General features: G+C 43.7%; 1 long non-coding RNA gene and 1 other non-coding gene across 3 annotated transcripts; both read left to right on the plus strand.

Annotated features, from left to right (window-relative positions):
* Window positions 1-7: 7 nt before the first annotated feature.
* LOC123942411 lies at window positions 8-9,746 on the plus strand. Of its 2 annotated transcripts, none has more exons than XR_006818415.1 (3): window positions 8-246; window positions 7,193-7,441; window positions 9,027-9,746. It is a non-coding gene; the product is annotated as an uncharacterized LOC123942411 (long non-coding RNA). The 2 variants fall into 2 exon arrangements; XR_006818414.1 differs by having other exon boundaries at window positions 7,294-7,441.
* On the plus strand, window positions 272-353 carry TRNAS-GCU. The gene has a single exon. It is a non-coding gene; the product is annotated as a tRNA-Ser (tRNA).
* Window positions 9,747-12,754: the final 3,008 nt, after the last annotated feature.

The raw sequence follows: 12,754 nt of genomic DNA on the forward strand, positions 1-12,754 counted from the left end.
CGGCCGCCCGCGCCGGGGAGCCTGACTCCCGGCAAGGTGCTGCTGCTGTCGCCTCTCGACCCTTGTCCTGACTCCTGGGAGCGCTCAACCCGTCTTTTCCCCCACGGCGAGTTTTCCAGTCCACTCCTTGATCCACTCGTATGGGAGCCGGCCATGCCCAGGCCCCCCGGACGTCCCCGAGCCACCTCCTGCGCGTCCTTCCATCCAAGACAGCCAGGAGTTCCCGAGTGTCAACTCTGGAATAAGGTACTTAGAAAGATTGGCGTGCCGTGACGAGGTGGCCGAGTGGTTAAGGCGATGGACTGCTAATCCATTGTGCTCTGCACGCGTGGGTTCGAATCCCACCTTCGTCGGCTAGATATTTTAGTAAGGACGAACGGGAAGAAATTAAGCCCATTTGCCGGAAAAGTTGACTTCGCGGCTCCTTCCCTTCCCTACTTTCAGACTCTCACAATGGTAAACTGGATTCTCCCCATTATGGTTGGTCGGGTGCTGATTGTCTGTGTGGGCGCTTTTATGTGATTAATCGAGTCCCTTCTGGTCTGCTTCCTTTCTGGTGCCTGCGAAAGGAGGGGGTGGAGCGGGGGAAGGAGGAGAGAAAGTGAAAGATAGATGAGGTTAAAAAAATGTCTAGAAGTCACAGATCTTGCCCTTTATTAACGCGCGGAGGCTATTATTTTCTACCTCTTATATGTAGATCTACAATTCAACTGGAACTAATATTTTTAGTGGGACGAAAAATCAATCGGAATATCTATTGATCTGTCATTGATCTAGAGATAAATATATTCATTTTCGTATTCAAATAATCAAACACCACTGTCTAAAAGACTTACTTTTCGCCCCCCTTTGCTCTACAAAATCACCTTTGCCATTTATATCAAATGTCCACGTGTGTGTGGTGCTTTTCAGGTTCCTACTGTCTTCCTCTGCATAGTTTACAATACCCCACTGTTCTATGTACTATAACATTGTGATAAGTCTTGACCCCTTGTTCCTATTCAAGACTGGCCTGTTCTCAATAGTCTTTTTGTATTTCCTTAAATATTTTAGAATCGTTTTGTAAATTTCTGCCCCAGAAAAGGGAAGGCTGGTGTAATTTTGTTTGAATCCGTAGATTAATTTGAATATAATAGACATTAGCTATTGAATTGGACAATGCATATTATACCCTTCAATTATTTATGTCTTTTCTATCTCAATAGTGTCTTATACGATTTTTCTTCATGGAAATATAGGCCATAGATTATTTTAGATATTTGTATTTAAGTATCTAAATTATGCTATCAAATATGGTATATATAAATATGCTATGCCATATGCTATTATTTTTGAAATTTTGTTTATTAATTCATTTAAATCCAATTTATTTTTATATGCTAGTCTTAGAAAAGCTGATATTTGTTCATCGCGTGGATGCGGATTTGAGGAGAAGCAGGCCACTGTCAGAAATGTCATGTTAGGGGGCACCTGGGTGGCTCAGTGGGTTAGACCTCTGCCCTCGGCTCAGGTCATAATCTCAGGGTCCTGGGATCGAGCCCCACATCAGGCTCAGCAGGAAGCCTGCTTCCCCGACCCCCACCTCTCTCTGCCTGCCTCTCTGCCTACTTGTGATCTCTCTCTCTCTCTCTGTCAAATAAATAAATAAAATCTTAAAAAAAAAAGAAATGTCATGTTAGGAAAAGCTGACCCCCTCTTCAGGGGATGAGGATACGCATGTGTGTTGAGGTCATCAGACCCCTGGGAAAGCTCCGTGTTAGTGTGTGCGCTCTCCCATACTAGCAGTACCAAGAGGAGCATAGCCCAACATTTCACCACCACACCGGTGCACACAATTCTAGGGAAAGAAATAGCAGGGTGGGGAATTTGAAACTGAGATGGGACATTTGTTTTTGAGAGAGAAAAGAGTTTACTGAAAGGCACTCTCAGTAAGCTTGTGAACATTCAGGACAGGAGTCAACCCTGAGTTAATTTCTGGCACTATGAGGGGGGTGAGTGCTGAGGAGGGAAGAGCATTGCTCCTTACGGTGAAGGAACCACCTTCGCTTTACACCTGTAAGCTTTATTTTGAATAAATCTGTTGGCACCATTATAGAGAAGTCTCTCCACCTCAAAGACTCAATCATCCACTCACTAGGTGAAGTTTCCTGTGATACATGCACTTTGCTGCAGTTATAAAACTGATGAAGAAACATTAATGAGTTCACTGAATGTTGACGATATAAAAGTAGATGACGTGAACCTTCTATCTGAATTCCTGGACTTCCAGTGCTCCGTAGCAGGAACACATAGCATCCTTCTCGGAGACATTCTCATCCCCCAAAGCTCATTGCAAACTTCTTGGATCTTCAGCAGAAGAGCCAAAACAAACCTAAGGAGTTGCTGCCTCTGGCCCTTCTGCTTTTTCAAGGTGGGGCTGAAGCTTCTCCGGCCCCACCAGGCTTGCCCTCTTGATGAATGAGGGATCTGTAGCAGCGGTTCTCACTCACGGGTTACTTTTCCCCATCGGGACATTCGGCAACGTCTGGAGACATTTTTGGTTGTCACAACTAGAGAGGAACCCTCTGGTGGGTAAAGGCCAGGAATCCTGCCAGCGAACAGGACTGGCTCCAACATCAAATAATTTTCCAGCACAAAGTACTATTAGTATCAAAGTTGAGAAATCTTGACATGTGATAGATATATTAATATAATGCACACATGTGTATAATAATGTAATACTATGTGTGCACATATGTATATGTAGAGAAATGTACATCAAATGGTCACAATTTGACTCTGTCTCTGAGATCAATACCCAAGTCCTTATGTCAGCGCTCGAGACCCTCCATGCTCTTAACTCAATACTCCTCGGAGTGAGGCTTTGATCTCTCTCACCCGTGTCCTGTGATTTCCTACCTAACCCATTTCTCAGGATGTTTGTGCAAGCTGGACTGCTCCTTTTGCCTTGACGGATTTATATTTTTTCAAAGACCATTTCCAGATTTACCCTCTGTAGAATGACTATGGAGAAAAGGGACTGATTATTTACTTCTCAACTTTGAGTTTGGTTCTGCGTTCTGTAACGTGTGGTGCTTCATCATGGACCCAGCGGATTAGACATCTGCCCGGTGCACCGCTTTGGGGGATATTTCTTCAACGAGCCCATTTCCCACTCCCCTGGGTGCAGTTAATCCACTTCTATCAAATATATACGGAGATGTGTAGAACCCTTCCTAGCTTACTAGACCCCTGAAGAGTCATGGTAATTTGTTCTCAATGCACTATCTTCTGATAACATGAGAACTTCTCCAGAGATTTCTTCCTTCAGGCAGAAAATACGCCGGTCAAAATGAGCTGCGTGCTGACACCCTGCAGTGTCCTCCTGCCCTTCCGCCGTCCTCGGCTCCGTAGTTAACGCCGACCGCCGTGGGAGGCCTTTTCCCATCCCCCAGATTAAGACACCTCGTGAAAAGTTCTCAGGGACCCTTGTAATTCCTTAGGCACGTCTGAGAATTACAGTTAAATGTCCCCAGGCACTTGTTTAATATTCATCCCCCATGATATGTGTCTCCCTTTCTCCTTAAGGGCCTGGGCCATGTCCCACCCTGCGGAGTGTCTGTGGTATCGAGACTGGTACGTAATGGACTTCTAAAGAAATAGTAAATGAAAAAGTGACTTCCAGAATAGAATTTTTGTGTACTGAGTCTGGGTACATATGTACATGGGTCTAGGTCGGGCGTCTTGTCAAGTTCAGAGAGCAGAAACAGTCCTTGTGTATAGTCCTTGAATAGCAAAACCCAGAAATCCAGGAGCTCGCACCCCTCGTGGCATTTGTGAGGCTCACGTGATGGCAAGTCTAGAGCCAGGGTTAACGGCTTCTGAACACACTGATTCTGAAGAGCCGCACGTTCATGAAAGGACAAAACACGGATACTGCTACACACAGTTACCCAGATACAAATCAGGCATTCATCTAATCAAGGACCTCTACGGTGGTTGCCACTGATAAAATGATAGAGGCACACAATGACGCTGCCATACAGCAACAGACAGGCACAGACAGCGTATCTCATCCACTCATCCTGTATTAATGTCCTGCATCCTCACTAAGCGGTTCTCCCAGACGTGGGTCTGGGCTGGGCAATCTTGGGCACAGTGAGGTGACCCAGAACAGCTCTCAGGAAGTTCTTTCTGGTAGGTGATACAGACCGCGACCCCATAGATCCTAACACAGACACAAAGTCATGCTGTTGAGACACAACTTGAACCATACACAGTACTACTGAAAGACAGAAACACACAGACCCAGAGTGGTACAGGGACAGAGGAACCCCCACAGACACACATGTGAGAAACAGATGTGCGAGCAAACAGACACGATCACACCCACACACATTAAATAAGGCCTGGAGGTCTAAGAGGGCCCAGACATGGTGAGAAGCACTTCTGAATCAAATGTGGGTCACATTCTCATTAAAAAATATCTGATACAGGGGCGCCGTAGTGGCTCAGTGGGTTAAAGCCTCTGCCTTCGGCTCAGGTTGTGATCCCAGGGTCCTGGGATCGAGCCCCACATCGGGCTCTCTGCTCAGCAAGGGAGCCTGCTTCCTCCTCTCTCTCTGCCTGCCTCTCTGCTTACTTGTGATCTCTGTCTATCAAATAAATAAATAAAATCTTTAAAAATATATATATCTGATACAATTATGATCTCCACTTAAAGTTTAATAAATCCAGGGCACAAAGAACTTAAACTTTCCCAAGGTCACTAGCTGATAAATGGCTTGGATGTTTAGGATTTTTACCTGTTTGGTCTGCCTTATCCTCTGTTCTAAACTCTCCCTTTTTCCCTGAGGCTCTCGTGAGGCCTCCTCCTCCTCAGGAATCAGGTCTAAGAGGCCTTCCAAGACCCCATATTTAAAAATCCAACATTGCCTTGCTTTGTTATCTCCAAGAACCCATGAGTATTTGAAACTACTCTGTATCCTTTTCTTGTGTATGTAGCTGGCTGTCTTACATGGGCTGGTGAAATTCCTACCTTACTTTGATTAGCTTTTTCATGGAAAATCCAATCAAAGGAGAGAGTAGTCAAGACAGGTGTGATAGGATGTAGGTAAAAGGTGTGATTTCACCTGCTCCAATAAAAGGGCAGCTTGGCACCAGACTCCTTTACATGTAGCTCGCAGTCTTCAGAACTGGATGCCTGAAGGAGCTCCTCAGTATAAGAAGTGAGTTTTAATCCTCGCATTCTTTCTATACCTTATTAGAAGTCACCTCAGTGAGTAATATGTGTTTACCAATGGTGGCATTTGTTTTAAAAAAATAAACACAATGAGTAGATGATCTGGAAGTACCGAATTATCTCACACCATCCCTTCCCTAATGGAATTCTTGTACCCCTTCAACCTTGAGCATATTTTAGAGAAAACATTAATAATAGGGGAGTCTCCTTAAAAATATAAATGACTCTGCCACGTTGTAGAACCATTTAAAGTTAGGTTGAGTGTTATTTGTTGATGAGGGCTAAAATAGAAAGTCACAGAAACATGGGCTGTATTTCATGGACCTCAAAATCTTATGAGGCAGTGACATCGTGAGCAAAAAGGATATAAAGAATGCATAATTGCATGTAGAGATAAATACTACTTAATTCAATAAAAAGAAAATCGACCCTTTTTCAAAACATTTTTGGAATGGAACATATAGCCTGCCTTTGCTCAATGTTGTCAATCATACTTAACTTTGCTCAGTGTTACCAATCATACTTAACTTTGCTCAGTGTTATCAATCATACTTAACTTTGCTCAGTGTTACCAATCATACTTAACTTGCGACTCCAGTTAGCTTTTTTTTTTTAACTCCTCAATTTTGGTTTAAGCACTGAACTCTCATCCTGCCACATAATGGGCATTAAGCCATCTGAAAAGGCTTGAAAGAATCCCAAATAGTAATAGGACACTCGGTCTTTCTTGATGGTGTAACCCTCATTGGTCTGTATATCTCCACAATATAATGATAAAACATATAATGATAAAATATAATGATAAAACACAATATAATGATAAAACATTTCACAGTTCCTGAAAATGCTTCAGAGCCATAAAAGCGAAATGGGTATCTTGTTATTAGTGAAGAGTATGTCTGGATCCCACCCTAGGGCAGGGCTTGTTGCCAGGAGGACCCACCATGTGATTAGAGGGTTGAAAATTTCAGTCCTAACCCCCACCTCTGGGGAGAGGAGTGCGGCTGGAAGTTGAATCAGACAATGGCCAGTGACGTAGTCAGTCATCTGTGCAATGAAACCTGCATGAAAACCTAAAAGGACTGGGTTTAAAGAGCTTCTAGACTGGTGAACGTGCGGAGATGCAGAGTTGTGGTTTGACACGGATAGTCCTTGCCCTTTCTCCACGCCTTGACCTATATATCTCTTCGTCTGGCTGTTCATTCATGTCCTGCATCACGTCCTTTAATAAACTGGTGATGTTGTTTCCCTGAGTTCTGTGAGCCATTCTAGCAAATTGAAAGAGGAGGAGGGTCCTGCAAACCACCAGTCAGAAGCACAGGTAACAGCTTGGGACTCACGGCTGACATCTCATAGCGGCAGTCTTTTTTTTTTTTCTTTAATATTTTATTTTTTTATTTGTAGGCAGAGAGGCAGGCAGAGAGAGAAAGAGAGAGAAAGAGAGAGACAGGAGGAAGCAGGCTCCCTGCTGAGCAGAGAGCCCGCTGCGGGGCTCGATCCCAGGACCCTGAGATCATGACCTGAGCCAAAGGCAGCGGCTTTAACCCACTGAGCCACCCAGGCGCCCCTTACAGGGGCAGTTTTATAGGGAAAGTGAAACATGGAAAGTGCCTTTCAAGTCTTGACAGTTTTTTTTTTTTTAAATGGGTTTCTGTATCTTTACTTGGTTAGGGAGTTTTTTGTTTGTTTGTTTTAATTGTTGGAAAACAAGCTCTTTGCCACTGATTAAATTGAGGAGAAATGATCCCTTTAAAATATCATCATTCAATCTGTGACCATAATATAGGGAGAAATAAAACTGATGTTTGTACATCATTTTATATCCAGCAACCTCTCTAAGTTTATTAATTCAAATATACTCTCTAGTGTTATGTATATATTTTATGCATATGTTACAACATCATTTGGATACAAGAACATTCTCAGTCCTTCTCACTTACCACAATGGTAAATCCTTCTTTGTATTTACAGAAAAACTCAGAAAGGCATTGACTGACATGTCCTGTTCCCGTGGACGACTTCAAAATCCCTGTTGGACAATCTGCAAACCCAACTTCTGCTTCACTTGTCAGGCGTCTGGAGAGGGAGAACCAAGCATGGCTTCACTTGTCCTCGATGTCTTGACGTCGGTCATATTCGAAGGATCTGGACCTGGGAAGGCCGGTGGCTGAGATCCAGGCAAGGATGCTGGTGACCAGTGTGGTCTCCTGGATGCTAGATGTGAGTCCTCCATCCCTAACAGGGAGAGACAACTTCCATTATTTTTGCCCAGGTGGGGAGGGATCACTGTTCTTACTTAAAGGGCCCAGTGAGTGTGGAGAGAAGCTGCAGGATAGATATTTGAGGCTGAGGCAACTTATCCATGTATCCATGTATCCATTGCCTCTCGAGATGACATGTGGAGTTGTAGCTCACTACATTTCTCTGTGTGAGAGATGGTCGGTCACCTAAAAATGGGGGGGGTGGGGGTGGAGGAGAGACAGCTAAGATTATCAGCATCACACTTATGGCAAGTCAACCCCTGCTCCCCCCTCTAGAGTGGGAACTTGTAGCTGGAGAGGGGTTTGGAAATGGGAGAGACTAGGGTCCTGGCTACGATGTCTGAGCCTATTCTGTGTGTAAGTTCTTAATGTTGGCAGGTTTGTTCCTGGTTTTAGTGTCTGCCTCGGTGAGTCCGGTTGATTTGGCAGAACAACTCAATTTGGGGCCAGTTTGTGTGTGTGTGTGTGTGTGTGTGTGTGTGTGTGTTATGTTAGTCACCATTTTTTTAGCAGTGGTAGTGTATTATGCTGCAGTAGGAAACCAACATGTTTGTCTACCAGCTGCTCATTCATTTTCATGGCTGAGTAGAAATCTGGTGCACAAGTAGACCGCATCTTTTAGCCATCTCGTACTGATGAATGTTAGACTATTGGATGACTTTCTCTTTCCCTCCCTCCTTCCCCTCTCTCTGTCTCTCTCTAGGTTTCTCTTTCTCTCTCTTGGTGTTTTTTTTTTCTTTTGCCTGATTTCACTAGCTAGAATTTCTAGCACAACATTCAATAGAAGTAGGGACAGCGCACATAGCTATCTTATTCACAATCTTAGGGAGAAAACAGTGATTCCCTTTTAAGAATGGTGTTAGTTGAGTTTTTTGTAGATGCCTTTTAACAGGGTGAAGAACTTCTGTTCCTCGTTTGCTGAGAGTTGTTATCAGGAATGGATATTGCATTTTGTCACAAGCTTTTCTGCACCTATTGAAGGGATCATATGAATTTTTTTTCTTAGTTTATTGATGCAGTGTTTTACACTGATTGATTTCTCATGTTAAACCAACCCTATATTGGGGGGATACACTGGAATGTTTGATTATGCTGTGTTATTCTTTCAATATAGGAATCGATTTTAATTGCTAAATTTTGTTTAGAGTTTTTGCATCTGTGTTCGTGAAGGGTATTGGTCAGGAGTTTTCTTTGTTTGTAATGTATTTGTCTGGTTTTAGGAAGCAGGCTCTCCGAGGAGCAGAGAGCCAGACGTGGGGCTCGATCCCAGGACCCTGGGATCATGACCTGAGCCGAAGGCAGAGGCTTTAACGCACTGAGCCACCCAGGCGCCCCTTTGTCTGGTTTTAGTATCAAAATGGTGTCCCTGTATGGAAGGAGTGAGGATAGGGGTTTATGAACGTCTTCTTTAAGACGCCAGATAACAAGTGATTCAGGCTGTGCAGGTGTTGTGGGCTGTGCGGGCCGTGGGGGCTCTGCCATTGCTCCGGGGCAGCGAGAAAGTCGCCACAGGTAACTGAGTGAGCGCCACCGCTGTTCTTTAGAACCTGAATCTGCTGATGGGCTGATCTACCTACAGACTATTGCTGGCCAACCCCGGAGTCAGGAAGCATGTCTCCTTGAATCTAACACTTAATGAAAATTGCAAAGACGATCATAAAAGAAGAACAAGTTTGGGGGCCTATTAAGTAAATATGAATCCTTATCTTAAGCTATGGCAGTAAAGGGGATCAGTATTGGGCTAAAAATATACTGACATGTATATAGTCACCTGATTTGTGAGGAACAAATGGGCGTGTGCTCTGAGCAAAGGGTTGTCTTTACATAAATTGTGTTGGGTCAACCATATGTCTCTATGGAAATACCCATATGGAAAAGACTCTTAAAAATCAACAAATAAATGTTAAATAACCCAATAAAAAATACTCAAAGGTATGAATAATCTCCTCCACTTAATGACGTTCAAGGTACAGGAAGCATATGAAAAGGTATACAACATCATATACTCAGAAAAGAACCAGAAATTCAAATTAAAGCAACAAAATATCGCTGAACATCTTCCCAGAAGGACAAAAATCAATAAGCCTGACAAGATAAAGGCAAAGATAGGAAGCAATTAAAATCATTTTATACTGCTCACAGGAGACTGAATTGCTTGTGGCTCAGTGGATTGGGCCACTGCCTTCGACTTGGGTCATGATCTCGGGGTCCTGGGATCGAGCCCTGCGTCGGGCTCTCTGCTCTGCAGGGAGCCTGTTCCTCCTCTCTCTCTGCCTGCCTCTCTGCCTGCTTGTGATCTCTCTCTCTGTCAAATGAATAAATAAAATCTTAAAAAAAAATGTTTGTCAGTATTTATGAAAAGTAAATATATGACTATCTTACAAACTGTCAATTCTACTCCTAAAATTATGCCTGAAGTTAATGAATGCATAAGTTCGCCAAAAGACATATACAAAAATATTCATAGAGTTTATAATACCCCCCAAAACTAAAAGCAACTGAAAAGCAACGAAGGACATTAAATTGGAAAGTGTTAGCATTTCCTGAAATTGTCTTGTAAGCATTCTTAAAGTACAAATTAACACTTTAACCCTAATAAAATGTCACCATAACTTCCACGCCATTAGGAGGCAATCAGATACTTTAACATGTATATATATATATATTTTAAAGATTTTATTTATTTATTTGACTGAGAGAGAGATCACAAGCAGGCAGAGAGGCAGGCAGAGAGAGACGGAGAAGCAGACTCCCTGCTGAGCAGAGAGCCCTGTGCCTGGTGCGGGGCTCAATCCCAGGACCCTGATGAGATCATGACCTGAGCTGAAGGCAGAGGCTCAACCCACTGAGCCACTCGGGCACCCCAACATGTGTATATTATTTTTAATCAATAAAGGAATTTTATAATTTAAATCTACAAATTTCAAAGTATTGACTTTGTAACATAATTAATGTAAACATAAATTCAAAGATATTGTGGTTTGTTAATCCTCAGCTTGTTAATATTTTACATCAGATGGCCTTTTTTTTAATCAAGCATATAAATAAAAATATTTTAAAATGATATTTGAATCAAATAATGATGGAAAGCCCAGCCACCATGTTATACTACGGCCCTGGCCTGTTATCAGCATGGAGTAGGAGGAAACTGGCAAGGATGATTTTTGAGTTTACAAAAGTAGTTTGGAGGATCTGGTTCTACTTCTATGGAAGAAGCCATTCTGCCTCCTCCTGGGTTGTGTTCATGAGAGCATGAAGGACTGAGAGTGGGAAGGAATGGGAAGGAATGGGAACTCAGCACTAGCTCCCCAGAGCTGGGGACTATGGAGTTGAGGAAGGCCCTGAACACAGAACTTCATTCGTGGCCGTGGGATTATTGGGGTCAAGTGTAAGAGCACCTTTGTTCTCTTCTGCTGGACTGTGAGAGCAAGGACAATGCCTCTTCCCAGATGCCTGAAACAGTTCTTGACAAACAGGCACTTGGTCAACAGTTATTGTTTATTGCATCATCAAACACTATTTTTTTTTAAAGATTTAATTTATTTACTTGACAGAGCAGGTACAAGCAGGGCAAAGGGAGAGAGAGAAACAGACTCCCTGACACCTCCCCACCCCCACCACCACCAATGCGGGACTCGATCCCACCTCTCGGGGATCATGACCTGAGCCAAAGGCAGACACTTAACTGACTGAGCCGCCCATGCTCCCTGCACCATTATACACTATTACAGTTCTATAACAGTTATTCTCGATTATGCAGGTGCGTGTAGGTCAGGTGTGCAACTGACTAGATAAGGCAAATGAGGCTTAATGGGGGGGGCGCATCAGGCTCACTTTAAGGGGTTCCCAGTGTAGGAACAGTTTTGGCCTGGGGTTACCTTCCTCAGCTTACTAGCTAGGGCGCACCTGCAGGAAGTTTCAGCCACTCTGGTTACCAAGGAAGCGTTCTGGGCACCTGGCGGGCTTCGTGGGTTGGGCATCTGCTTCGGGCTCCAGTCATGGTCCCAGCGGAGTCCCAAATTGGACTCCCTGCTCCCCGGGAGCCTACTTTTCCCCTCCTTCTGCTTCTCCCCTCTCTGTGCTCTCTCTGTCAAATAAATAAAATCTTTAAAAAGTAAAAATAGACGAAAGGGTTCCAAGCTAGGTAATGAGAAAAGCAATGGGTAGAACCGTGAGAAGAACATGGCCATTGGCCATTTAAATTAAAGTGTGTCTCTGGTTGGGAGGGGGGGTAGTTCACGTTTATGTCTTTGTATGAAGAAGTTCCAGACGGCTACACAGGAAACGAGTAAGCGTGGTTCGCTGTTACTGATGGGGGAGCTGGGCGGTCGAGGACTATATTGGGAGCAGAAGTGCTTCTTGTGTCCTTTATGGATGCAGTTAGGAAACCCTCGCAAGGGACTGCCTCGGAGAAACTGCAACAGAACCAAGTTTTAGCTGCATTGTCCCAAACGGCCAGCAGGTGGCGAGAGCGTGCGACGCCGTGCCGCAGGTGGGCCGAAAGAGGGAGACTGGGCTTGGTGGCGTGATTTCTTTGCGTCTGCATTCCTCTGAACGAGGAAGAGATTCGTTAACCGGGCCGACTCCTTAAAAAAATTTTTTTGGGAGCAGGGCAGGGTGCAGGGGAGGCAGGTGGGGCAGGGACTGAGGCCGTGTTGAAGCACCCCCGGAATCTCCGGGGATTACCAGCATCCTGCCCACGCGGGCTGGCTCTCCCTGCTTCACTGGGCTGGAGGGGGACACCAGCTGTCATTTCAGTGTTGAGTATTGTCACAAACGTCCCAACAGATACAGAGGTAAACAAAACACCGGATTCTCGCACCGAAAGTAACTTAGAAGTGATCATTTGTAAAATCATCCAATGTCTGGTGGTTAAAACAACAATAAAAACTCCACAACCCTCAATTGTCTCAAATACATTTTTACAGTGATTTTATCTGAATTAGGATTCCGTTGGTTGCTATCTGTTTTAATTCCTAACACTTAACCAAATCTCCACATAGTCGAGTTTGCTCTTTGGGAGAGGACTGAGAAACAATAATCTGGATAATGGCAGTTCTCATTGTTCATGGATTGTCATTGTTTGTAGACCCTTTCTGTGAAAAGTCCCGGGAGAAGTTTTCTCTAAAAAACAAAAGTAATTTACTGATATTTTCATTCATATTCCATTCACATTAAGGTTAGCATCTTTAAGTTTAAAATTGAAACACTTTTGTTCTGAAAACCTTAGTTTTTTACACAATAAGCTAACAAACTTGTTTTCTGTATCCAT

This window comes from Meles meles, chromosome 5 (genome assembly GCF_922984935.1).
Source record: "Meles meles chromosome 5, mMelMel3.1 paternal haplotype, whole genome shotgun sequence".
Classification (NCBI taxonomy): domain Eukaryota; kingdom Metazoa; phylum Chordata; class Mammalia; order Carnivora; family Mustelidae; genus Meles; species Meles meles.